The 27,581-nt window shown below is 44.6% G+C and overlaps 1 pseudogene across 1 annotated transcript in view; it reads right to left on the minus strand.

The window, feature by feature from the left end:
* The window catches only part of LOC311101974 (seizure protein 6 homolog), a 126,314-nt pseudogene extending 107,285 nt beyond the window's left edge, over window positions 1–19,029 (minus strand). The window contains exon 1 of the transcript in view: window positions 18,957–19,029. The product of the transcript in view is annotated as a seizure protein 6 homolog (transcript). The remainder of the gene's footprint in view (window positions 1–18,956) is intronic.
* Window positions 19,030–27,581: the final 8,552 nt, after the last annotated feature.

Raw genomic sequence — 27,581 nt, forward strand, 5'->3', positions numbered from 1 at the left:
ATTATCAAGGAACATACCAGGTACAACCCTAAATCCGTAAACATGGGCACCCTCATAGATATCATCCTGACTAATTTACCCTCTAAATACACCTCCACTGTCTTCAACCAGGATCTCAGCGATCACTGCCTCATTGCCTGCATCCGTAATGGGTCCGCGGTCAAACGACCACCCCTCATCACTGTCAAACGCTCCCTAAAACACTTCAGCAAGCAGGCCTTTCTAATTGACCTGGCCTGGGTATCCTGTATGGATATTGACCTCATTCCGTCAGTGGAGGATGCCTGATTGTTCTTTAAAAGTGCTTTCCTCTCCATCTTAAATAAGCGTGCCCCATTCAAAAAATTCAGAACTAAGAACAGATATAGCCCCTGGTTCACCCCAGACTTGACTTCCCTTGACAAGCACAAAAACATCCTGTGGCGTACTGCATTATCATCTAACAGCCCCCGCGATATGCAACTTTTCAGGGAAGTCAGGAACCAATATACACAATCAGTTAGGAAAGCAAAGGCTAGCTTTTTCAAACAGACATTTGCATCCTGTAGCACTAACTCCAAAGGTTTTGGAACACTGTAAAGTCCATGGAGAATAAGAGCACCTCCTCCCAGCTGCCCACTGCACTGATGCAAGGAAACACTGTCACCACCGACATGGGCGGTGTGTTCAATAGGGCGATATGGGCGACGCACTGCCAAACGGGAAAAGGAAGGGATTTTTTTTCTAATCAATTATATCATGGCAACAGTAGTTCAGTGTTCACGTCTGATCTGCCAGCCACTAAATGTCCAATCAGGCTAAAGTCGTGCTTCAAATGTCCCCGCCCGTTTTGGGGCGATTTCAGTCAGGTTGAAAATCGCCCAGAAGTCTCTCATAGCCTCTAATGTAAAAATTTTTTTTTTCAAATTTCTGAGCTTTCAATACATTCTCTATGGGTGTCTGAGGGCTTGCACTTACGCGCTTTCGTCATACGTAACGTAACGTAACCATGAACGGCAGACAGCAACGCTTGGACAGCGACTGGTGTAACCGACATGCACCATCTTTCAGAAAAGATTAAGAAAAATGAGCTGTCAAAGACCCACATTGATAGCTGTTTGAGATTGTCTGCTTTGGTGAGAGTGAATATTGCCACTCAACTGGATGAGGGATACAGGCTAGCTGTCCGCCGCCACAACGATGAGGTTAGCAACAGCAGAGTCGTGAACACTGTCTACGAGAATCGAGACGACCTCATAGAATGTTTTGAAGCCATCCGGACGGGTTCATTGGGTTCATTTGACCAGCCCACCGTACCAGAAGCTACAGAATAAGGACATCGATGCTGTCTTTATCAAACGTGCCCTCGACAGCTTCGCAAGCAGTGTGCAGGCCATAAGGTAAGATAAAGATTAAACAATATCATTCGATCTTTCTCAAAGCAGAGCTTTATTTGAAAATGTATGCATGAAAGGAGACTGCATTTGTGTTTGAAATTACATTATTGTCATTATATATGGCCAGTGGTGTAATCTATCTTATTTTATATACTATGTGTACTGTACAGTGGTGCTCATAAGTGTATGAACACATTCTAAAGCTGACTAAAAAGAGGAATAAAAAAATAAAAAAATCTGTTCATGTTCATTTTTACAAATCTATACAATTGGCCAGAATATGGTTGTTCATATTTACAAATCTATACAATTGGCCAGAATATGGTTGTTCATTTTTACAAAGCCATACATATTGTTTATGCAGTGTTGAGGAATGTGAAAGAACACCCTTGATTATTTTTACTGTGATAACTTATTTTGCTTTTGTAAGCCAACACTTTTGAGATCAGTCAATAAATGCTTCTGGTATTGACTTATATGCTGCCCCTGTCTTCATGTTGTTGCTGGACATATCTTTTTAAAAATGTGTGTAGGTCACCTAAATCATCAGAAAAATTGCCCCTCCTGAGAATTTTTTCAGGAGCCGCCACTGACCACCGATAAATCTACGATAATCGAGAATTTTAAAAAGCATTTTGCTACAGCTGGCCATGCTTTCCACCTGGCTACCCCTACACTGGCCACCAGCTCTGTACCCTCCGCTGCAACTTGCATATGTCCCCCCCCCCCTGCAAAATCTGGACCCCTACAAATCAGCTGGTTTAGACAATCTGGACCCTTTCTTTCTAAAATTAGCCGCCGAAATTGTCGCAACCTGGTATTCGTATCGTCTGAGATTGGAAAGCTGCCGCGGTCATCCCCCTCTTCAAAGGATACAGACCTATATCCATCCTGCCCTGCCTTTCGAAAGTATTAGAAAGCCAAGTTAACAAACAGATCACCGACCATTTCGAATCCCACCGTACCTTCTCCGCTATGCAATCTGGTTTCCGAGCTGGTCATGGGTGCACCTCAGCCACACTCAAGGTCCTAAACGATTTTATAACCGCGATCGATAAAAGACAGTACTGTGCAGCCGTCTTCATCGACCTGGCCAAGGCTTTCGACTCTGTCAATCACCACATTCTTATTGGCAGACTAAATAGCCTTGGTTTCTCAAATAAATGCCTCACCTGGTTCACCAACTACTTCTCAGATAGAGTTCAATGTGTCAAATCGGAGGGCCTGTTGTCTGGACCTCTGGCAGTCTCTATGGGGGTGCCACAGGGTTCAATTCTCGGGCCGACTCTATTCTCTGTGTATATCAATTATGTCGCTCTTGCTGCTGGTGACTCTCAGATCCACCTCTACGCAGACGACACCATTTTGTATACATCTGGTTCTTCATTGGACACTGTGCTGAAAAACCTCCAAACGAGCTTCAATGCCATACAACACTCCTTCCGTAGCCTCCAATAGCTCTTAAACGCTAGTAAAACTAAATGCATGCTCTTCAATCGAACGCTGCTTGCACCCGCCCGCCCGACTAGAATCACTACGCTCGGCAGGTCTGATTTAGAATATGTGGACAACTACAAATACCTAGGTGTCTGGTTAGACCGTAAACTCTCCTTCCAGACTCACATTAAGCATCTCCAATCCAAAGTTAAATCTAGAATCGGCTTCTTATTTCGCACTCATGCTGCCAAACATGCCCTCGTAAGACTGACTATCCTACCGATCCTTGACTTCGGCGATGTCATTTACAAAATAGCCTCCAACACTCTACTCAGCAAATTGGATGTAGTCTATCACAGTGCCATCCGTTTTGTCACCAAAGCCCCATATACTACCCACCATTGTGACCTGTACGCTCTCGTTGGCTGGCCCTCACTACATATTCGTCACCAAACCCACTGGCTCCAGGTCATCTATAAATCACTGCTAGGCAAATCCCCGCCTTATCTTAGCTCATTGGTCACCATAGCAACACCCACCCGTAGTATGCGCTCCAGCAGGTATATCTCACTGGTCATCCCCAAAGCCAACACCTCCTTTGGCCGCCATTCCTTCCAGTTCTCTGCTGCCAATGACTGGAACGAACTGCAAAAATCTCTGAAGCTGGAGACTCTTATCTCCCTCACTAACTTTAAGCATCAGTTGGCAGAGCAGCTTACCGATCACTGCACCTGTACACAGCCCATGTGTAATTAGCCCACCCAACTATCTCAACCCCATATTGTTATTTATTCTGCTCATTTGCACCCCTGTATCTCTATTTTCACATCATCTTCTGCACATCTATCACTCCAGTGTTAATACTAAATTGTAATTATTTTGCACTATGGCCTATTTATTGCCTTACCTCCATAACTTACTACATTTGCACACACTGTATATAGATTTTAAATTTTTCAATTGTGTTATTGACTGTACGTTTTTGTTTATCCCATATGTAACTCTGTGTTGTTGTTGTTTTTATCGCACTGCTTTGCTTTATCTTGGCCAGGTCGCAGTTGTAAATGAGAACTTGTTCTCAACTGGCTTACCTGGTTAAATAAAGGTGAAATATATATATATTTGTTTATAGTAGTGGTTCTTTGCAGCAATTCGACCATGAAGGCCTGATTCACACAGTCTCTTCTGAACAGTTGATGTTGAGATGTGTCTGTTACTTGAACTCTGTGAAGCATTTATTTGGGCTGTAATTTCTGAGGCTGGTAACTCTAACGAATGTATCCTCTGCAGCAGAGGTAACTCTGGGTCTTCCTTTCCTGTCGCGGTCCTCATGAGAGCCAGTTTCATCATAGCGCTTGATGGTTTTTGCGACTGCACTTGAAGAAACTTTCAAAGTTCTTGAAATGTTCCGTATTGACTGACCTTCATGTCTTAAAGTAATGATGGACTGTCATTTCTCTTTGCTTAGTTGAGCTGTTCTTGCCATAATATGGACTTGGTCTTTTACCAAATAGGGCTATCTTCTGTATACCACCCCTACCTTGTCACAACACAACTAATTGGCTCAAACACATTAATTCCACAAATTAACTTTTAAGAAGACACACCTGTTCATTGAAATGCATTCCATGTGACTACCTCATGAAGCTGGTTGAGAGAATGCCAAGAGTGTGCAAAGCTGTCATCAAGGCAAAGGGTGGCTATTTGAAGAATCTCAAATATAAAATATATTTTTTATTTGTTTAACACTTTTTGGGTTACTACATGATTCCATATGTGTTATTTCATAGTTTTGATGTCTTCACTATTATTCTACAATGTAGAAAATAGTAAAAATAAAGGAAAACCCTTGAATGAGTAGGTGTTCTAAAACCTTTGACCAGTAGTGTAATATTCAGACCCTTTACTCAGTACTTTGTTGAAGAACCTTTGGCAGTGATTACAGCCTTGAGTCTTCTTAGGTATGATGCTACAAGCTTGGCACACCTGTAGTTTCTCCCATTCTTCTCTACAGATCCTATCAAGCTCTGTCAGGTTGTATGGGGAGCGTCGCTGCACAACTATTTTCAGGTCTCTCGGGAGATGTTAAATCGGGTTCAAATCTGGGTTCTGGCTGGGCCACTCAAGGACATTCAGAGACTTGTCCCGAAGCCACTCCTGCGGTGTCTTGGCTGTGTGCTTAGGGTCATTGTCCTGTTGCAAGGTGAACCTTTCCCCAGTCTGAGGTCCTGAGCGCTCTGGAGCAGGTTTTCATCAAGGATCTCTCTGTACTTTGCTCAATTAATCTTTCCCTCGATCCTGACTAGTCTCCCTGTCCCTGCCGCTGAAAAACATCCCCACAGCATGATGCTGCCACCACCATGCTTCACCGTATGGATGGTGCCAGGTTTCCTCCAGACGTGACACTTGGCATTCAGGCTAAAGAGTTCAATCTTGGTTTTATCAGACCAGAGAATCTTGTTTTTCATGGTCTGAGAGTCCTTTAGGTGCCTTTTGGCAAACTCCAAGCGGGCTGTCATGTGCTTTTACTGAGGAGTGGCTTCCGTCTGGCCACTCTACCATAAAGGCCTGATTGGTGGAGTGCTGCAGAGATGGTTGTCCTTCTGGAAGGTTCTCCCATCTCTACAGAGGAACTCTGGAGCTCTGTCAGAGTGACCATCGGGTTCTTCGTCATTTCTGTTTTTGCTTTGTCATTATGGGGTATTGTGTGTACACTGATGAGGAAACAAATTAATTTAATCAATTTTAGAATAAGGCTGTAACGTAACAAAATGTAGAATAAGGGAAGGGGTCTGAATACTTTCCGAATTCACTGTATATTCAGGGAGGAAATGAACCAGACTACAGAGAGAACCATGAAAATCCTTGAAGAGCTTCAGATTTCTGAGGGGGTTGGATAAACTACCAAACAGGCAACCTCGCCATTGTGATGTTCAATTACAGTAGTAGATCAATTGTATCCCTCGAATTACTACTTTCAGGGAAGGAATTACTACTTTCTCTCTCTCTCTCTCACTCTCTCTCTCTCAATTCAATTTAAATTTCAATTGAAGGGCATTATTGGCATGGTATGTTAACATTGCCAAAGCAAGTGAATTAGATAGTAAACAAAAGTGAAATAAACAATAAATATTAACAGTAAACATTACACTCAGAATTTTCAAAAGAATAAAGACATTTCAAATGTCATATTATGTATATATACAGTGTTGTAACAATGTGCAAATAGTTAAAGTACAAATGGGAAAATAAATAAACATAAATATGGGTTGTATTTACAATGGTGTTTGTTCTTCACTGGTTGCCCTTTTCTTTTGGCAACAGGTCACAAATCTTGCAGCTGTGATGGCACACTGTGGTTTTTCACCCAGTAGATAAGGGAGTTTATCAAAATTGGGTTTGTTTTCGAATTCTTTGTGGATCGCTGTAATCTGAGGGAAATATGTGTCTCTAATATGGTCATACATTTGGCAGGAGGTTAGGAAGTGCAGCTCAGTTTCCACCTCATTTTGTGGGCAGTGTGCACATAGCCTGTCTTCTCTTGAGAGCCAGGTCTGCCTACGGCGGCCTTTCTCAATAGCAAGGCTATGCTCACTGAGTCTGTACATAGTCAAAGCTTTCCTTAAGTTTGGGTCAGTCACAGTGGTCAGGTATTCTGCCACTGTGTACTCTCTGTTTAGGGCCAAATAGCATTCTAGTTTGCTCTGTTTTTTTGTTTGTTCTTTCCAATGTGTCAAGTAATTCTCTTTTTGTTTTCTCATGATTTGGTTGGGTCTAATTGTGTTGTTGTTGTTGTTGTTGTTGTTGTCCTGGGGCTGTGTGGGGTCTGTTTGTGTTTGTGAACAGAGCCCCAGGACAAGCTTACTTAGTGGACTCTTCTCCAAGTTCATCTCTCTGTAGGTGATGGCTTTGTTATGGAAGGTTTGGGAATCGCTTCCTTTTAAGTGGTTATAGAATTTAACGGCTCTTTTCTGGATTTTGATAATTAGCGGGTATCTCTCTCTCTCTCTCGCTCTCTCGCTCTCGCTCTCGCTCTCGCTCTCTCTGTGTGTGTGTGGGGCTTCGTCTAGCCACTCAAGACAGAGTTCATTTGTCCTGCACACTAGGTAAATAATCCCTATTTATTGACTTTCAGAAATGCCTATGAAAAAAACTAGTTTGAAATTCAACTATTATTGACGTGGAATGCAGCACGATACAGTATTCCCAACCTAACTAGCAGTGCTGGCTTCTGTTTCAACTTTGAAAAGGAAGGTTAAAATTAATAACCTTTACCAATTGAAATATACCTCACATTACCTAAATTAGGCAAGCTATGCGCAATGAACAGGCTAAAAGTCCAGTCTCACGTGTCTCTATGAATCCCTCTGTGTAAAACCCCACTATTCTGTATACCACCTGAGCTGAGAGTAAATGCCGTAAGATTAACGCCTAAATCCTGAGCTGCAGCATTTTTCTTACTTATGCATCTCCATTCTCAGCGCCTTCAGTGCCCATCTGTTTGCCTCTCTGTGCTGCGCTGCAGCCAGCCTGACAACAAGGTAAATAACGACGATGCTGATTCCTTCCGATGGGATCCACCGCCGTTTCCAAGGATTTGCATTATTCATCTTTATTACCGCAGAGACTAGGGCTCCAAGGATACCTGACATGGGCGTCACATGGTCAGTTCATTAACGACAGACCGTTCTGCTCTACTGGCATGGGAGAAGGGACATTTATGCTCCTCTTCTACTTATATCATTGCCAATGACAACCTTGATAAGCCCAGAGTGATTTCTCCTAAAATAATATCCTTCAAAAGGTTCAGGACAAACATTCACTCACAACCTCGGTGTTATGTTGTCTAAATCAGTTGTGAAGGATCAAATTCACAGGCGGAAAGCATGCATTTAAACTCACATGTCTTACACTAAACCATTTACAACCATGTACAATAAAAAACGTTTCATAACTCATTTTGTGGGCAGTGTGCGCATAGCCTGTCTTCTCTTGAGAGCCAGGTCTGCCTACGGCGGCCTTTCTCAATAGCAAGGCTATGCTCACTGAGTCTGTACATAGTCAAAGCTTTCCTTAAGTTTGGGTCAGTCACAGTGGTCAGGTATTCTGCCACTGTGTACTCTCTGTTTAGGGCCAAATAGCATTCTAGTTTGCTCTGTTTTTTTGTTTGTTCTTTCCAATGTGTCAAGTAATTCTCTTTTTGTTTTCTCATGATTTGGTTGGGTCTAATTGTGTTGTTGTTGTTGTTGTTGTTGTTGTTGTTGTTGTTGTTGTTGTTGTCCTGGGGCTGTGTGGGGTCTGTTTGTGTTTGTGAACAGAGCCCCAGGACAAGCTTACTTAGGGGACTCTTCTCCAAGTTCACCTCTCTGTAGGTGATGGCTTTGTTATGGAAGGTTTGGGAATCGCTTCCTTTTAAGTGGTTATAGAATTTAACGGCTCTTTTCTGGATTTTGATAATTAGCGGGTATCTCTCTCTTTCTCTCTCTCTCTCTCTCTCTCTCTCGCTCTCGCTCTCGCTCTCGCTCTCTCTCTGTGTGTGTGGGGCTTACTCACATCGTCTAGCCACTCAAGACAGAGTTCATTTGTCCTGCACACTAGGTAAATAATCCCTATTTATTGACTTTCAGAAATGCCTATGAAAAAAACTAGTTTGAAATTCAACTATTATTGACGTGGAATGCAGCACGATACAGTATTCTCAACCTAACTAGCAGTGCTGGCTTCTGTTTCAACTTTGAAAAGGAAGGTTAAAATTAATAACCTTTACCAATTGAAATATACCTCACATTACCTAAATTAGGCAAGCTATGCGCAATGAACAGGCTAAAAGTCCAGTCTCACGTGTCTCTATGAATCCCTCTGTGTAAAACCCCACTATTCTGTATACCACCTGAGCTGAGAGTAAATGCCGTAAGATTAACGCCTAAACCCTGAGCTGCAGCATTTTTCTTACTTATGCATCTCCATTCTCATCGCCTTCAGTGCCCATCTGTTTGCCTCTCTGTGCTGCGCTGCAGCCAGCCTGACAACAAGGTAAATAACGACGATGCTGATTCCTTCCGATGGGATCCACCGCCGTTTCCAAGGATTTGCATTATTCATCTTTATTACCGCAGAGAGTAGGGCTCCAAGGATACCTGACATGGGCGTCACATGGTCAGTTCATTAACGACAGACCGTTCTGCTCTACTGGCATGGGAGAAGGGACATTTATGCTCCTCTTCTACTTATATCATTGCCAATGACAACCTTGATAAGCCCAGAGTGATTTCTCCTAAAATAATATCCTTCAAAAGGTTCAGGGCAAACATTCACTCACAACCTCGGTGTTATGTTGTCTAAATCAGTTGTGAAGGATCAAATTCACAGGCACAAAGCATGCATTTAAACTCACATGTCTTACACTAAACCATTTACAACCATGTACAATAAAAAACGTTTCATAACTGTGATGTACATACAGTATTTGCAAACAGAAAGTGGGGGGGGAGTCTCTGTAGTATTTCTATGGAAACATCTCCCCACAGCAGCTTGCCTGACAGTCTCTGCTTTCAGACCATCCTCAAGGAGAGGATAATAACCCCAACAGAACACTACTGGAACTTTACACAAACTGTTCCATATCATCTATAGTTTAAGTCTGTCAGAGCTGCATGCATCCCCACTACAAAGGACATGAACAGAACTGCCTAATAACGCTCATTAAAAAGGCTCATTCAGAAAGAGAGAGAATGGAGAGGGAGGATATCTGGTAACAGCTTTAACTAACAATATTTTTGTGTTTCGGCCTACTGTTAGTAACAACGTGATGTCCTACAGTGGGGGAAAAAAGTATTTAGTCAGCCACCAATTGTGCAAGTTCTCCCACTTAAAAAGATGAGAGAGGCCTGTAATTTTCATCATAGGTACACGTCAACTATGACAGACAAAATGAGAAAAAAAATTCCAGAAAATCACATTGTAGGATTTTTTATGAATTTATTTGCAAATTATGGTGGAAAATAAGTATTTGGTCAATAACAAAAGTTTCTCAATACTTTGTTATATACCCTTTGTTGGCAATGACACAGGTCAAACGTTTTCTGTAAGTCTTCACAAGGTTTTCACACACTGTTGCTGGTATTTTGGCCCATTCCTCCATGCAGATCTCCTCTAGAGCAGTGATGTTTTGGGGCTGTCGCTGGGCAACACGGACTTTCAACTCCCTCCAAAGATTTTCTATGGGGTTGAGATCTGGAGACTGGCTAGGCCACTCCAGGACCTTGAAATGTTTCTTACGAAGCCACTCCTTCGTTGCCCGGGCGGTGTGTTTGGGATCATTGTCATGCTGAAAGACCCAGCCACGTTTCATCTTCAATGCCCTTGCTGATGGAAGGAGGTTTTCACTCAAAATCTCACGATACATGGCCCCATTCATTATTTCCTTTACACGGATCAGTCGTCCTGGTCCCTTTGCAGAAAAACAGCCCCAAAGCATGATGTTTCCACCCCCATGCTTCACAGTAGGTATGGTGTTCTTTGGATGCAACTCAGCATTCTTTGTCCTCCAAACACGACGAGTTGAGTTTTTACCAAAAAGTTATATTTTGGTTTCATCTGACCATATGACATTCTCCCAATCCTCTTCTGGATCATCCAAATGCACTCTAGCAAACTTCAGACGGGCCTGGACATGTACTGGCTTAAGCAGGGGGACACGTCTGGCACTGCAGGATTTGAGTCCCTGGCGGCGTAGTGTGTTACTGATGGTAGGCTTTGTTACTTTGGTCCCAGCTCTCTGCAGGTCATTCACTAGGTCCCCCTGTGTGGTTCTGGGATTTTTGCTCACTGTTCTTGTGATCATTTTGACCCCACGGGGTGAGATCTTGTGTGGAGCCCCAGATCGAGGGAGATTATCAGTGGTCTTGTATGTCTTCCATTTCCTAATAATTGCTCCCACAGTTGATTTCTTCAAACCAAGCTGCTTACCTATTGCAGATTCAGTCTTCCCAGCCTGGTGCAGGTCTACAATTTTGTTTCTGGTGTCCTTTGACAGCTCTTTGGTCTTGGCCATAGTGGAGTTTGGAGTGTGACTGTTTGAGGTTGTGGACAGGTGTCTTTTATACTGATAACAAGTTCAAACAGGTGCCATTAATACAGGTAACGAGTGGAGGACAGAGGAGCCTCTTAAAGAAGAAGTTACAGGTCTGTGAGAGCCAGAAATCTTGCTTGTTTGTAGGTGACCAAATACTTATTTTCCACCATAATTTGCAAATAAATTCATAAAAAATCCTACAATGTCATTTTCTGGATTTTTCTCCCTTCTAGCTGGCTGCTGAGAGGCATAGTTGATGTGTACCTATGATGAAAATTACAGGCCTCTCTCATCTTTTTAAGTGGGAGAACTTGCACAATTGGTGGCTGACTAAATACTTTTTTCCCCCACTGTATATGCAAGCCATATGTAAGCCTGAGTTGTACTAAGCAGGAGCAAGAGTCCCGTAGGACTAGATTTAATTTATATGCCTTAAAGCATATAGAGTGAATTCTGTACAATCCACAGCAACACATCAATCAGATCTTTATGGGGACTGAGAGACTTTATGGTAAAAGACAAGTGTGAAGTGGGTGTGAAGGTAGGAAATTACACTTATAGTACAAGTGGTAGAGGGCCTATATTCCACCAAATAGATTCAGGACAGTCAACATGGTAAATGTAAAAAATGAGTTGACCAACTAAGAACAAACAAACAGCACTGTCACCCCTATCTACTTGACCCCTCCTGCATAAAACATGAAGGTCCAAAACATGTCTGATGAGAAGAAACAAAGTGTTGACCTGCTGCCTGTGGAAGTGTTGACCTGCTGCCTGTGGAAGTGTTGACCTGCTGCCTGTGGAAGTGTTGACCTGCTGCCTGTGGAAGTGTTGACCTGCTGCCTGTGGAAGTGTTGACCTGCTGCCTGTGGAAGTGTTGACCTGCTGCCAGTGGAAGTGTTGACCTGCTGCCTGTAGAAGTGTTGACCTGCTGCCTATGCACATGACCACAGCTGATCTCCTCCAAGTCTGGTCTGGTCTGATCCTGGTTCACCCGTCTAGATGAAGAGCTAGCAGTGTGAACCAGATGTGGGGAAGAGGAAGAGAGCTGTCCAAGGGCCTAATGGTTCCAGAGAGGCCCTCAGCTCTGCATGCTCACCACACACCAGCCCCAATTAGCCAGGTGTACACAATCTGCCAATCCATGAGAGGAGAGGGAGAGGGATAGGGATAGGGAGAGTGAGAGGAGAGGAGAGGAGAGGAGAGGAGAGGAGAGGAGAGGAGAGGAGAGGAGAGGAGAGGAGAGGAGAGGAGAGGAGAGGAGAGGAGAGGAGAGGAGAGGAGAGGAGAGGATGGGTTTGTACTGATTCCCTGCACTAACGTTTGCTCTCCTCCTCAGTGGGCAGATCGATAGAGCCATGGGTCTCAGATAGGGAGGCTGAAACTTACTGCGCTTCATGGTGAGGACGGTTGAGGTAGCGAGGGAGGAGGGAATAGGAGAGCAGCTGAGGAGTGTGTGAAAAAATAAACACCAAACTTAATCTTAATAAGAGCACATAAGAAAAAAGAAAACAGTCCAGCTCCGGAAACTTTTCTAGTGGATTTCAATTCAAGCATGATGGTATGTCTCTTACTGACTGTGTGCGTCAGGTCATTTGCCCAAACGACACAATACAAATGGGAGGCAGGACTTATTTACGTTATGGAGACAGCCTGGAGAGTAATGCATGGGGACATGCGGCCAGAGTGCAGACCAGATTGGCCATTGATTTGTATTGAATGTCCCCAAGCCTCTCAGCAGCCAGCTAGAAGGGAGAGAAACCAAAGGCTGCCATGTGACATCACCAGTCATTCATACATGAATAGTGTTAATGTTCTATAGCTCTGCTTTCAGACCAGACCCACGGTACTGAGTGTTCAAGTAGAAGAGAAAGAACTGGAGAACCACAGGGTGGTACTGTGCAGTATGTAACAGAGAGGCAGGACAACAGAGGAAGAGGTTTGTTTATTTTGTGTGATGGTACAAGCCATGTAGAAATACACCGGAGCATAAATGATGTTTGATGATGACAGGGGGCTGCATTCACGGTAATGGAGCGTAAATGGGTTTAGAACTACTCAGATGTATAACTCGAGGGCTTTTGTCACAAAGGAGACGTAATGTTCCATTCGGAGATGGAGATATAGTAAACCAGATGAACGCAGCCTTCAGGAAACCTGCTTTGACTGACAGCAGCTGGGGTAAACATTTCACAGGAGCAGTGGCTCGAGTCAGAGAGGAAAAGACGGAGGAGAAGAAAATGACAGTGTTCGGTTCCACCGTCCCTCTCAGTACCTCACCGCACCACCTGGGAGAAAATTCAAAAGCTCTATTCAGACTGAGCCCCCTTCCTTCCCTCCCGGGAGACGGGCACCAACAGCTGCTTTACAATAACACTAATTTCCAATTGAGTGTGTCAAAAGGGAAACTCTGAAACAATATGGAGGGTATACATGTTCTGAATAGCCTCTGATGGCACAGCAAGGAGCACGTTAGGACAGGTTAATCACCCGTAATAGAAAAGCATGTGTTGAACATTTTCAATTCTCCCAAATTAAATCATTTTCATCAGATCTTGAGAGCATCTATGGTGTTTATTAAAAGAGATGTTCCCTCTTTCCAGCTTTAGTTTTTTTCCCTACATGCCATGAAGCAATGCTGATCGCGTCGGATCACTGACACCCAGAGCAAATTGCTTTTTATCTGCGGTAGGGACGAGAGAGAGAGAGAGAAAGAGAGAGAGAGAGGAGAGAGAGAGGAGAGAGAGAGAGGAGAGAGAGAGAGGAGAGAGAGAGGAGAGAGGGGAGAGAGAGAAAGAGGAGAGAGTGGAGAGAGAGAGAGAGAGAGAGAGAGAGAGAGAGAGAGGAGGAGGAGAGAGTGAGGGAGAGAGAGAGAGAGAGAGAGAGAGAGAAAGAAAGAGAGAAAGAAAGAGGAGAGGATAGAGGAGAGAGGGGAGAGAGAGAAATAGGAGAGAGGGGAGAGAGAGAGAGAGAGAGAGAGAGAGAGAGAGAGAGAGAGAGAGAGAGAGAGAGAGAGAGAGAGAGAGAGAGAGAGAGAGAGAGAGAGAGAAAGAGAGGAGAGAGGAGAGAGGGGGAGAGAGAAAGAGATGAGAGGGGAGAGAGGGGAGAGAGAGAGAGAAAGATAGGAGAGAGGAGAGAGGGGGAGAGAGAGAGAGAGAGAGAAAGAGAGGAGAGAGAGAGAGAGAGAGAGGGGGAGAGAGAGAGAGAGGGATCGGGGAAGGAAGGAAGCTGGGTGGAAATGTATCGCTTTTCTCAGGGGCTCCATAATGGTGAGTTTATTCTGAGAATATCAGATGAATGGCTGAGAAAGGGCTTCTGCAGCACTTGCGGCCAGAGCTCACATTGTGAAGGTAAACCAGAGGAAAAATATAACATACTATAAATCTATAGTCAAAAATTCTGTTTATATTCAATATCCTTGTTTTCATAAAAGGTTTGTCATCTTCATCTACACCAGCTGCAGCGTGTCAAGGAACGTGGCATCCTCCCGGACGATGCAAATTACTCTTCCTCAAACATCACCTCTCATCACAACCTCCAAGATCTAGATATTCATACTCTTTTATGTAACATTAATGGCAGTAAAATGTTACTCTGAAAGACTAGCTAAACCTTTAAATGTTAAAGTACACCATGGAGATGAGAGATTTATTGAAAGGGAAGGAGAGGGGAATAAAGTACTGCTACATTGTTCAGGATAAAGATTTAGTAGCCAGTAATTAGGGGGGAGGATGCTAAAAAAGCTGAGCAGAGCTCGATTATGATTTATCTTTACAAGCGTGTGTGTGTTTGCGTGCATGCACACACACAGACAGATGCAGTGTTTGCGTGTTATTGGGAGAAAAACAACCGCTACAATTAGAAGAGATTACTTATTGTGACATATTCAGGTCAAGCTCAGAGCTCCAACATGGAAAGCTAAACTAAAACATCAAAGACAGCAAAAATGAGGGCTTCATAATTGGACATTGTGTGCCAAGCCTCAGACATCAGACATGGCTTCAGATTGATGTCGCTTGTTCTGATATTCCAATACAGAGTGACTGACAACGACTTTAAATCTGGAAAATGTATTATCTCTCACACTGATTCTTCTTGCTTTACACACACACACACACACACACACACAGGCTCGTTCTCAAACCTACCCTTCCTCCCACTTCTGGGTGTCTGGGGTGATTCATCATTGCAAAATGAAAAGCTGTGCTCTGAGCTCACACAGAACAGGGAATACATTTTGTTCAATTCACTACATCACATGCATAGTTTCCTATGTTCAGATCTAATCGATTCAATAAGTTAAAACAGGAGGATTCATTTCTGTGTACGTGTGTTTGATGTTGTTCTAGTTGTAGCCAGTCTTTCCTGCAACAGCCGTCTCTCTCTCTCTCTCTCTCTCTCTCTCTCTCTCTCTCTCTCTCTCTCTCTCTCTCTCTCTCTCTCTCTCTCTCTCTCTCTCTCTCTCTCTCTCTCTCTCTCTCTCTCTCTCTCTCTCTCTCTCTCTCTCTCTCTCTCTCTCTCTCTCTATCTCTCTCTCTCTCTCTCTCTCTCTCTCCCTCTCAGCTAGCCATACTGATCTCCCATCCGATCTGTGTCAGTAGATGACAGAGGTGGCAGTGCAGGGAGTCGCCTCCAGACCTCCAGCCCCTTTCCAGTCCACTGTCCCCCCACTCATACTTCATGGTGGTGCCGGAGAGTTGTGGGAGGTGTCCGAGCACAGGGAGCCGTCTCACACGGACAGTATAAGGGGCAGAGAGGAATAGGATATTCCAGGGAGAGGGAACTGATTCTCTCCTGTCCGCATTATGATTACAGTCCACCCTGAGGACCATTAACAACAAGGGATGCTCAAAAGCGGCAGCATCAATGGCCTCATGCACCCCCTATCGGCCAATACAGACACAGCACTCTGCAGCATCAAAGATAGCTCTGAGATTGTATTGTAATTTTCATTATTATCAGAGAGGTGCAGTAGGGGGTATGCATTCTCAATGTGAGCAGACACAAATGTCCTCCTCCCCTATGATTCTCACAAACACAACATAAAACCAGTAGAAACACACAACGTGTGTTGACAGCATGTTGACATTAGAGCCCCTGACACACAACTACGCAGGTTTATGCATCACTCTCTCAATGAATGCAGCCTATGAGATACATTATATCTATGGACAGATTGTATAAACACTCAGTGTACAAAACATTAGGAGCACCTTCGTAATATTAAATTGCTCCACCCCCTTTTGCCCTCAGAACAGCCTCAATTCGTCGAGGCATGGTTTCTACAAGGTGTCGAAAGCATTCCACAGGGATGCTGGCCCATGTTTTATATTTTAGTCATTTTTGCAGACGACTTACAGTTTAGTGAGTGCATACATTCTTTTCATACTGACCCCCCGTGGGAATCGAACCCACAACGCTGGCGTTGCAAGCGCCATGCTCTACCAACTAAGCTACAGATGCGACTCCAATGCATCCCACAGTTGTTTCAAGTTGGCTGGATGTCCTTTGGGTGTATTTGTGTTTGTGTTTATTATGGATCCCCATTATTATGGATCCCCTGGGGTCCAGCAAAATGAAGGCAGTTCATACAATTTCAAAAACATTACAATACATTCTCTCCCTCAATTAATGCAGCCTATGTGCCGGACCATTCTTGATACACACGGGAAACTGTTGAACGTGAAAAACCCAGCAGCGTTGCAGTTCTTGACACACTCAAACCGGTGCGCCTCGCACCTAGTACCATACCCCGTTCAAAGGCACTTAAATCTTTTGTCTTGCCCATTCACCCTCTGAATGGCACATATACACAATCCATGTCTCAATTATCTCAAGGCTTGAAAATCCTTTGATAACCTGTCCCTCCCCTTCATCTACACTGATTGAAGGGGATCATAGCTTTCACCTGGATTCACCTGGTCAGTCTATGTCATGGAAAGTGCAGGTGTTCTTAATGTTTTGTACACTCATTGACATTGACACAACAACAAAAAAAGATGGAGGATTACTGACCAACCTAAAGTCAACCTATACTTACCCAAGTGAACCTTTACTCAACCATTCCTCGCCCATTTTTAGCACAACACAATGCCATCAATTTAATATGGGCTCCTGCTTTTAGCTCGCTGAACCTCTCAATCTGGACTGATGGAGCCTCACATTAGCTAGAGTGCTTTTGTTCTGCAGTAAAGTGCAGCTTCAGAGGTTCAGTAGAAGGTGACTGATAAGGACAGGGTGGCCCACAGACCTCTGAGGTCATAAGGTCAGGCTGATACTGTGATGTGGGATCAATGCAGAGTTTGATCTCTGGGGCCAGGTTTTCCCAGCTGCAGGCATGAAGGAGCCGTTTAATAGCCATTACATTTACATTTTACATTTTAGTCGATGCTCTTATCCAGAGCGACTTACAGGAGCAATTAGGGTTAAGTGCCTTGCTTAAGGGCACATCGACAGATTTTTCACCTAGTCGGCTCGGGGATTAGAACCAGCAACCTTTCGGTTACTGGCACAACCCTCTTACCCACTAAGCTACCTGGTGCCCTATTAGTCTTTGTAATATCAGATACCTATTCGTAAAACACTTGGATCTAAAAAACTGTATAAATTGGGGTTATAATAGGTTGATGTATTACTTCATCAGGTAAGTACTGTATGTGCATGATTCTGCCAAAGTCTTACATCTCATCCCACAACATAGATCACTCCCTTTTTCTTCCTTTGTTCATTTACTGTTCTATTCTATTAAAAATCTCCTCAAAAGCATTTTTATTCAGTCAATTCAGGTTATGAATTGAAAGACAAATTATTGAAATATTCTACAGTCTTTATTTTCAATGAGGATTTTAAAATTCTTTAATTGGAATTTCAATCATTCCTGATATGACATAAATGGAAATGTAATTCCAGCCCTGCACAGGGTCACTAAAATATGGGAACAAAACAGAACAAAACAAATTCAGCAGATTGGAGAGAAATGTCTGATGGGTCCGCCATGATCGACGTTGTGTGACATGTATGTTTATGTGAGACTCATGTGAAGTACACCATGGGTGCAAGTCAAGACCAACCTTTTAATAAATATTTATGTGGGTAGAATTATCAGATGTAGGCCGAGAAAATGTTGTCTGGTTGTCTTTATAGGTTTATTTATTCCTCCTCGAGGAATCTCAATAAGATAAGATAGTACTTTATTAATTAATGTCATCAAATCAAAGGCATGAATAGTGCAGCCAGCTGTAAAACCAATGAATGTCATTCCAATGTTCTTAGAACTAATATACATCTTCTTTCATGATTAGATCTCTTTTGAACATATTTTTTTTAATGTGAGATAGAAGTTGACACATTATTCATTAATTATTAAAAATGATTGGCCCACTGCGAAGCAATCATTTATTATATTTTCCATCCATGTAGGTTATATATATATATGATGATTGCCGATTAAAATACACTTCAAAAGGACATGATATTTTAGGCTAACTTTAATAGTCTAAGTTTGTTTAACAGTTATTACAAAACTAACAATTCTTTAAAGTTTGGATTTGGAATTTGCTTAAATTATTTCTAAACTACAATCACTAGTCAATGTATAACTTTTTTAATGAAATGAATGTGTTTAACTAACCGGATAGCCAATTGCAATTAGTAAGGCTTGTGGTGAATTCTTCATTGCAAGCAATAAATAGGCTACTGTATCGCCTAACACTATAATACAGCCTAACACTATAGTAAGTAGTAGGCTACAACATCTGCCGTTAATAGAACGATAGGTATATGTTATATCCTCTCCTCCACATGAGTTATTTGAGAATAATGGCCGTAGCGGTGGAGGGGACCATTTAAACCTCATTATAGGAGGAAACACGACCGATAGACGACTTTGACTGACCTCCCACAAACACATCTCCATCTGTAGTTTCCCAGATAGCCTACCGACAAATAGGCTCACACATAATTGGACACAGTGGCACCCTAATACCGGCGGGGCGGGAACAGAATTGCATTGCAATACACATGTGCATAAGCGACCAAATAGCCTTCCGTTATATTATTGAGAATCTCACCTTTAGCGCCTATGTCCGTCATCATTGCAAAGAGAACCATCAGAACGACTATGTAATCTCGTGCAGCACTCATGCTTCCTTTCAGTATTGGTCCTCTTCTAATAGAAAGGAATGTCCTTGGGATCAACACTTTTCCTTAAAATGAAATAGAGACTGATCGTGCTCGGCAAAAGCCACTTGCTGTGAGACCTCGGGATCGCACACTGCGCAGCACGGGCGCTCCACTCATATGAGAGCTATGTTCTGATGTTGTTATCAGCTGATAGACAGAGACTGTTCAATTTCAACACTCGCTAAGTCGACAGATAGCTCGTTGGGTATGCGGTTCTCTTTCTTCAAGTCAGCGCACCACGGTCGTTTCAGCACTGCGGACAGCTCCTAGCGACAGCAACTGGAACAACTGAATTCAGCACCATGGAAAGTTTGTACCGTTACCGTACATAATGTAATACTACCCTCATCTAAATGACCTCCATATGACAATGGCTGTGTTTAGTTCATTACCTTTCATATTAATTATTGTGAATGCTAACGGTCGTGTAAACAGGCACAATGTAGCACTAGCATTACAATGAAAACACCATGTTGCTCCTGTATGTAGAACTGCAAATAGGTTGTTTATGTTATTCGTGAAAAAGTATTAGTATTTCGAGTTTCAAGACAACCAACTCGAAAAATGAACCTTGCACTATAATCACTCGGGCCTTTATGACATTAATGTATGTCTGGATTATTATACCAAATTACAAAATGAAGAAAATATAACGTTTTGAAAAACATATTTTACTGTTATTACCCATATAGTGACCTCTTTCTCATTAGTATGTTGCACTCTGGGAATAGCTACATCTGCACGAGAGAGAGGGCAAGAGAGAGATAGAGAGAGCAACAACTTTAAATCAAACATGACAGCAGACAGAGGGGTTTATGGAACTAATTTAGAATTGTTAAGTGATGCTAAGGTATTGGGAATGTTATCCATTGAATGGTAATGCAGGTCGCCTCTCTTCTGTGTGTTTCCTCTTGGAGTGTATCGGTTTCTGGGGGAATGTCCTTTCTTTCTCCTGAAACCTGTTTACTGTTTGTGGGACCACACTCTGGGTGCACTGCCTCAGATTCATAACCATTCAAAGCTTGTTAATGAAACGTGTAATTATATCTAAATAGAAGGAAATTGTTTGAAGACTTTAATCTCTAAAGCTCTTGATGTGTAGTAGATTCTTGCCCCCCCCCCCCCAAATGGTATCTCTTGCCTCACATTGGATTTGTTTTTCCAGGCTTTGTGTGTGTGTGTGTGTGCATATTGTATACTGAACAAAAATATAAACTCAACATGTAAAGTGTTGAGCCCATGTTTCATGAGCTGAAATAAAAGATACCAGACATTTTATGTACGTGCAACAAGCTTATTTCTCTCAAATTTGTTTACATCCCTGTTGGTGAACATTTCTCCTTTGCCAAGATAATCCATCCACCTGACAGGTGTGGCATATCAAGAAGCTGATTAAACAGCATGATCATTACACAGGTATACCTTGTGCTGGGGACAATAAAAGGCCACTATAAAATGTGCAGTATTGTCACTCAACACAATGCCACAGATGTCTCAAGTTTTGATGGAGTGCGCAGTTGGCATGCTGACTTCAGGAATGTCCTCCAGAGCTGTTGCCAGAGAATTGAATGTTCATTTCTCTGGCATAAGCCTTCTCCAATGTCGTTTTAGGGAATTCGGCAGTATGTACTACCAGCCTCACAACCGCAGACCACGTGCAACCACACCAACCCAGGACCTCCACATCCGGCTTCTTCACCTGCCTGATCGTCTGAGACCAGCCACCCAGACAGTTGATGAAACTGTGGGTTTGCACAACCGAAGAAAACTGTCTCAGGGAAGCTCATCTGCGTGCTCGTCGTCCTCACCAGCGTCTTGACCTTACTGCAGTTCGGCGTCGTAAACGACTTCAGTGGGCAAATGCTCACCTTCAATGGCCACTGGCATGCTGGAGAAGTGTGCTCTTCACAGATTAATCCCTGTTTCAGCTGTACCGGGCAGATGGCGTTGTGTGGGCGAGCGGTTTGCTGATGTCAACATTGTGAACAGAGTGCCCCACGGATTATGGTATGGGCAGACATAAGCTAAGGACAACAAACACAATTGCATTTTATCTATGGCAATTTTAATGGACAGAGATACCGTGACGAGATCCTGAAGCCCATTGTCATGCCATTCATCCACCGCCATCACCTCATGTTTCAGAATGATAATGCACAACCCCATGTCGGAACGATCTGTACACAATTCCTGGAAGCTGAAAATGTCCCAGTTCTTCCATGGCCTGCATACTCACCAGACATGTCAGCCCTTGAGCATTTTTGTGATGCTCTGGATCGATGTGCAAGACAACGTGTTCCAATTCCTGCTAATATCCAGCAACTTCACACAGCCATTGAAGAGGAGTGGGACAACATTCCACAGGCCACAAACAACAGCCTGATCAACTCTGTGTGAAGGAGATGTGTCGAGCTGCATGAAGCAAATGGTCACACCAGATACTGACTGGTTCTGATCCACGCCCCTATTTTCTTTTCTTTAAGGTACCTGTGACCAACAGATGCATATCTGTATTCCCACATGTGAAATCCATAGATTAGGGCCTAATGAATGTATATAAATTGACAGATTTTCTTATATGAACTGTAACTCAGTAAAATCTTTGAAATTGTTGCATGTTGCGTTTATATTTTTGTTCAGTGTATTTTGTAAATTGTGTGTATGCAGGGCTCCTTCGCGAAAGAGACATTGATTTCAATGCTGTCAGGTAGCCTAGTGGTTAAGCGCATTGGGCCAGTAATTGAAAGGTCACTGGTTCAAATCCCCAAGCTGACTAGGTGAAAAACATCTGTTGCTGTGCCCTTAAATAAGGCAGTTAACCCTAGTTGCTCTGGATAAGAGTGTCTGCTAAAAGATGTAAAATAAGTATGTCTTGCTTTACTTTAACTGAGAGAGCTGCTAAATGAGCACTGAACAAGAGTGGCCTGCTGTGCCGACACAGAGCAAATCAAATCAAATCAAATTGTATTTGTCACATACACATGTTTAGTAGATGTTATAGCGGGTGTAGTGAAATGCTTGTGCTTCTAGCTCCGACAGTGCAGTAATATCTAACAATTTCACAACATATACCCAATACACACAAAAAAGTAAGGAATGGGATTTAAGAATATATACATATATGGACAAGCAATGACAGAGCGGCATGGACTAAGATACAGAAGAATATTATAGAATAGAATGCAGTATATACTGTACATATGAGATGAGTAGTGCAAGATATGTAAACATTATTAAAGTGACTAGTGTTCCATTTCTTAAAGTGATCAGTGATTTCAATAGGCAGCAGCAGCCTCTAATGTGCTAGTGATGGCTATTTAACAGTCTGATGGCCTTGAGATAGAAGCTGTTTTTCAGTCTCTCTGTCCCAACTTTGATGCACCTGTACTGACCTCGGGGTGAACAGGCCGTGGCTCGGGTGGTTGATGTCCTTGATGATATTTTTGGTCTTCCTGTGACATCGGGTGCTGTATGTGTCTTGGAGGGCAGGTAGTTTGCCCCCGGTAATGCGTTCGGCAGACCGCACCACCCTCTGGAGAGCCCTGCGGTTGTGGGCGGTACAGTTGCCGTACCAGGCGGTGATACAGCCCGACAGGATGCTCTCAATTGTGCATCAGTAAACGTTTGTGAGGGTTTTAGGTGATAAGCAAAATTTCTTCAGCTTCCTGAGGTTGAAGAGGCTCTGTTGCGCCTTCTTCACCACACTGTCTGCGTGGGTGGACCATTTCAGTTTGTCGGTGATGTGTACACCAAGGAACTTGAAGCTTTCCAACTTCTCCACTGCGGTCCTGTCGATGTGGATAGGGGAGTGCACCCTCTGCTGTTTCCTGAAGTCCACGATCATCTCCTTTGATGGTACTCTGGGTAACTGATCTCACTGGCTATGTCTGAATGGGACCTTATTCACTATATAGCGCAATAGGGAACAGAGTGCCATTTCAGAACCAGCTACTGTCTTAGTTTGTATGTGTCGACCCTCGGCTATCGATTGTCTCACCATGAGAATGACGCCAACAACGTTGTGTGGTTTGGTGTTTTTACTGAGACAACATTAGAATCCAAACAAACAAATTCATGCTGTGTCTCAAACTAGCCTCTGGCATAGAAACTACATTTACATTCTCAATGCTGGCCTTGCGTACAAAATCAACTATAAGGATCCACAGACATGCGCGCACACACACACACACACACACACACACAAATATGCTCATGCATACTCAAATAGTACCAATAAGAATATATTTAAAAGATGTCACCATGGAAAATTGCATTCAAACTATATTAAAATTATGCACAAGAGTGAAATCTTATTTCATAGCATCTGATACATTTAAATACTGCAGCTTCTACAATCCTTTCCTGTATGCGCATTCCTCCACAGAAAGAGTTTTCTCTTTGTCAATTTGTGTAATGTCTTGAGGAATCTAATAAGCCCAACATCGCATTGTGCCAGTCATGGTTTAGCTCTGCGCTCAGGGAGTTAGCTGTCTTTAGATGTTGCTCTGCTCTGGTTCTGCTGAAATCCTACGCTCTCCACTCAAAGTCTGCCAATCGCACTGTCTACAAATCAGCCACATAAGCTCTTCATTGTGTGCTGTGATGAAAGGCTGCAAAAGGCTAGGAGACAGAAAACTATCACAGTAAATATCCAAGGTTTTGGACTTGCTTTTTAGATCATAGGGTTGACCTACGACTGGGTGACCAACTACAAAAGTAGGCCTTGTGTTATATTGTCCAATAAATAAATCAGATCCTTATACTCCCCCTGCAAGTAACACTAATTAACTCACCCCATTGGCTTCATCATATTTAATTGAATGCAAAATGGGAGTAATCTAAGAAATACTGGCACCAAATCCCTCCCTCCCTCCCTCCCTCCCTCCCTCCCTCCCTCCCTCCCTCCCCCCTCCTCCCTTCCTCCCCTCCTCCCTTCCTCCCCTCCCCACTCCTCCCCTACTCTCCTCTTCCCTTCCTCCCCTCCCCTACCCCTTCCCTTCCCTTCCCCTCCCCCCTCCTCCCCTCTCTTCCTCCCCCCTCCTCCCTTCCTCCCCTCCCCTCCCCACTCCTTCCCTCCCTTCCTCCCCACCCCTCCACCTCCCTACCCCTTCCCCTCCCCCTCCTCCCTTCCTCCCCTCCCCACCCCACTCCTCCCTTCCTCCCCTCCTCTCTTCCCTTCCTCCTATATTAAAGCATCTCTCCACCTTCAGGGGCCTATTTGTCTTAATAAGGAAAAGTGTCCTTGCTCTATTAGACAACCATCCCCTGAATACATTTCCATTCCGCACCAAAGATAGATCAGCAATCACTTCCTTCCTGATGAAGATATTCTGGCTGCACAGGCTGTCTGGCATAACAAGGGAATAAGGGAAAAAGAGACAAAAAGCAATCTAATCAACATTTTATTCGGCATGTGTCACGAATTCTGCCGAGGCTGCCCCTCCTCCTTGCTCGGGCAGGCTTCGGCGTTCGTCGTCACCGGAATACTAGCTGCTGCCGATCTATGTTCTATGTTTCTATGTTCTACCTGTTGTCTGATTGTTACACACCTGTTTCCCATTATGTGATTACTCCTTCCCTATTTAACCCGATGGCTCCCATTGTGTTTTGTGCGTGTTTGTTTTTTCGTTTCGTGTGTCGTTGGTGAGCGGGTTTGTTCCTCCCTGTGTGGAGGTATTTTGTATTGGTTTCTTTACTTATTCAGTAAAGTACGTTTCATAGAGTTCTGTGTCCTGCGCCTGACTTCGATCCACCGCATTACACTGACACTCGTGACAGAAACACGCACCAAAGATGGAGTCAGCAGGTACAGCCAGTCAGTCCGGATCAATGGAGGAACGCGTGCAACGACAGGAGAGCATGATCCAGGCTCTAGGCACTGCTATGGAGAGGGTGGTGAATACTATGGAACGATGGGAGAGAGGTGGCTTTCCTACACCTCCTCCAACTACACAACCACCCACACCACTGTCCACCCCTTCGCCACCTGGGTCCAGTGGGATTCGGCTCTCGCTCCCGAGGGCATATGACGGTACACCAGCCGGGTGTCAGGGTTTCCTTCTCCAGGTAGAGCTCTACCTGGCAACCATTCACCCGGCGCCCTCGGGATACGAGAGCGTGTCCGCCCTCATCTCCTGTCTGTCGGGGAAGGCGCTCGAGTGGGCCAACGCAGAGTGGGGAGGAATTGACGCTACATCTGTCCGCTACGAGGATTTCACCCGCTTCCGGGCGGTATTCGATCATCCACCGGAGGGGAGAGCGGCGGGCGACCGTCTGTTCCACCTAAGACAGGAGAGGAGGAGCGCCCAGGATTTTGCGCTGGAATTCAGAACACTGGCAGCCAGCGCAGGATGGAATGAGAGGGCCCTGATCGACCACTATCGTTGCAGCCTAAGGGAGGACGTTCGGCGGGAACTGGCCAGGGATACCAACCTCAACCTTGACCAACTGGTGGAGATGTCCATCAGGCTGGATAACCTGTTGGAGACCTGCAGACGTTCTGATCAGGGCCCGTTCATTCCATCTCCCAGCACCTCCGACCCTACCCCCATGGAGCTCGGAGGTGCTGCGCTTAGGGAGACCAGGAGAGGGGCCGTCCCCTGCACCAACTGTGGCCGCAGAGGACACACTGCGGGTCGGTGCTGGGGAGGGTTCCCAGGGAGTCGAGGCAGTAGGCAGAGCACTGGTCGACCATCTCAGGTGAGTAAGCACCCGACTCACCCAGAGCTCCCTGTTGGTCAGCTGTGTATAGAGGTTGTTTTCCCAGAGTTTTCTCCTCATTCCCAGCATAAGGCGCTAGTAGATTCAGGCGCAGCTGGGAATTTTATTGATCATCAGTATTCACTTAGTTCCTTCCTACTTTACGTGTTGATGTGCCCTTCCCTGTACATGCATTAGATAGTTGCCCGTTAGGGTCAGGCCTAATCAGGGAGGTCACCGCTCCACTCTTAATGAGGACGCAGGGAGGTCATGAGGAGAGGATTAGTCTATCTGATTGATTCTCCTGCGTATCCTGTGGTGTTGGGACTTCCCTGGTTAACCACTCATGACCCCACTATTTCATGGCAACAGAGTGCTCTCAAAAGATGGTCCAGTCAGTGCTCAGGGAGGTGTGTAGGGGTTTCCTTAGGGGCTACTACGGTGGAGAGTCCAAACCAGGTCTCCACCATGCACATTCCCTCCGAGTATGCCGATTTGGCTCTCGCCTTCAGTAAAAAGAGGGCAACAAAATTACCACCCCATCATCCGGGGGATTGTGCGATAAATCTCCAGGTAGACGCTGCACATCCCCGGAGACACGTGTATCCTCTGTCACAGGAGGAGAAGGCGGCTATGGAAACATATGTCTCCGAATCTCTGAGACAGGGATACATTCGGCCTTCCACTTCACCTGTTTCCTCAAGTTTCTTTTTCGTGAAGAAGAAGGATGGTGGGTTACGCCCATGCATTGATTACAGTGGTCTTAATCAGATCACCGTCAAGTACAGCTATCCACTACCTCTGATAGCTTGTATGACGGAGTCATTGCACAGGGCGCGCTTCTTCACGAAATTGGATCTCAGGAGCGCGTACAACCTGGTGTGTATCCGGGAGGGAGATGAGTGGAAGACGGAATTCAGTACCACCTCAGGACACTATGAGTACCTCGTCATGCTATACGGGTTGATGAATGCTCCATCATTCTTTCAATCCTTTGTCGATGAGATTTTCAGGGACCTGCACGGACAAGGTGTAGTGGTGTATATTGATGACATTCTCATATACTCCGCTACACGGGCCGAGCATGTGTCCCTGGTGCGTAAGGTGCTTGGACGACTGTTGGAGCATGACCTGTATGCCAAGGCGGAGAAATGCCTGTTCTTTCAGGAGTCCATCTCCTTCCTAGGGTACCACATGTCCGCGTCTGGGGTGAGGATGGAGAGTGACCGCATTTCGGCCGTGCGTAATTGGTAGACTCCAACCACGGTGAAGGAGGTGCAGCGATTCTTGGGGTTTGCCAACTACTACCGGGGGTTTATCCGGGGCTTTGGTCAGGTAGCGGCTCTCATTACCTCGTTGCTGAAGGGGGGACCGGTGCGTCTGCGGTGGTCAGCTGAGGCGGACAGGGCTTTTAGTCACCTGAAGGACCTGTTTACCTCGGCTCCAGTGCTGGCTCATCCGGATCCCTCCTTGGCTTTCACGGTTGAGGTGGATGCGTCGGAGGCTGGGATAGGCGGTGTACTTTCCCAGCGCTCGGGCACACCACCCAAACTCCACCCCTATGCGTTCTTTTCGAAGAAGCTCAGCCCGGCGGAGCGCAACTATGATGTGGGGGACCGGGAGCTGTTGGCTGTGGTCCAAGCCCTGGAAGCATGGAGACATTGGCTTGAGGGGGCTAAACACCCTTTTCTCATTTTGACTGACCACCGCAATCTGGAGTACATCCGAGCGGCGAGGAGATTAAACCCTCGCCAGGCAAGGTGGTCCATGTTTCTCACCCATTTTGTTTTCACCCTTTCTTACAGGCCAGGTTC

The sequence above is a fragment of the Coregonus lavaretus genome (genome assembly GCF_964263955.1).
Source record: "Coregonus lavaretus genome assembly, chromosome: 26".
NCBI lineage: Eukaryota > Metazoa > Chordata > Actinopteri > Salmoniformes > Salmonidae > Coregonus > Coregonus lavaretus.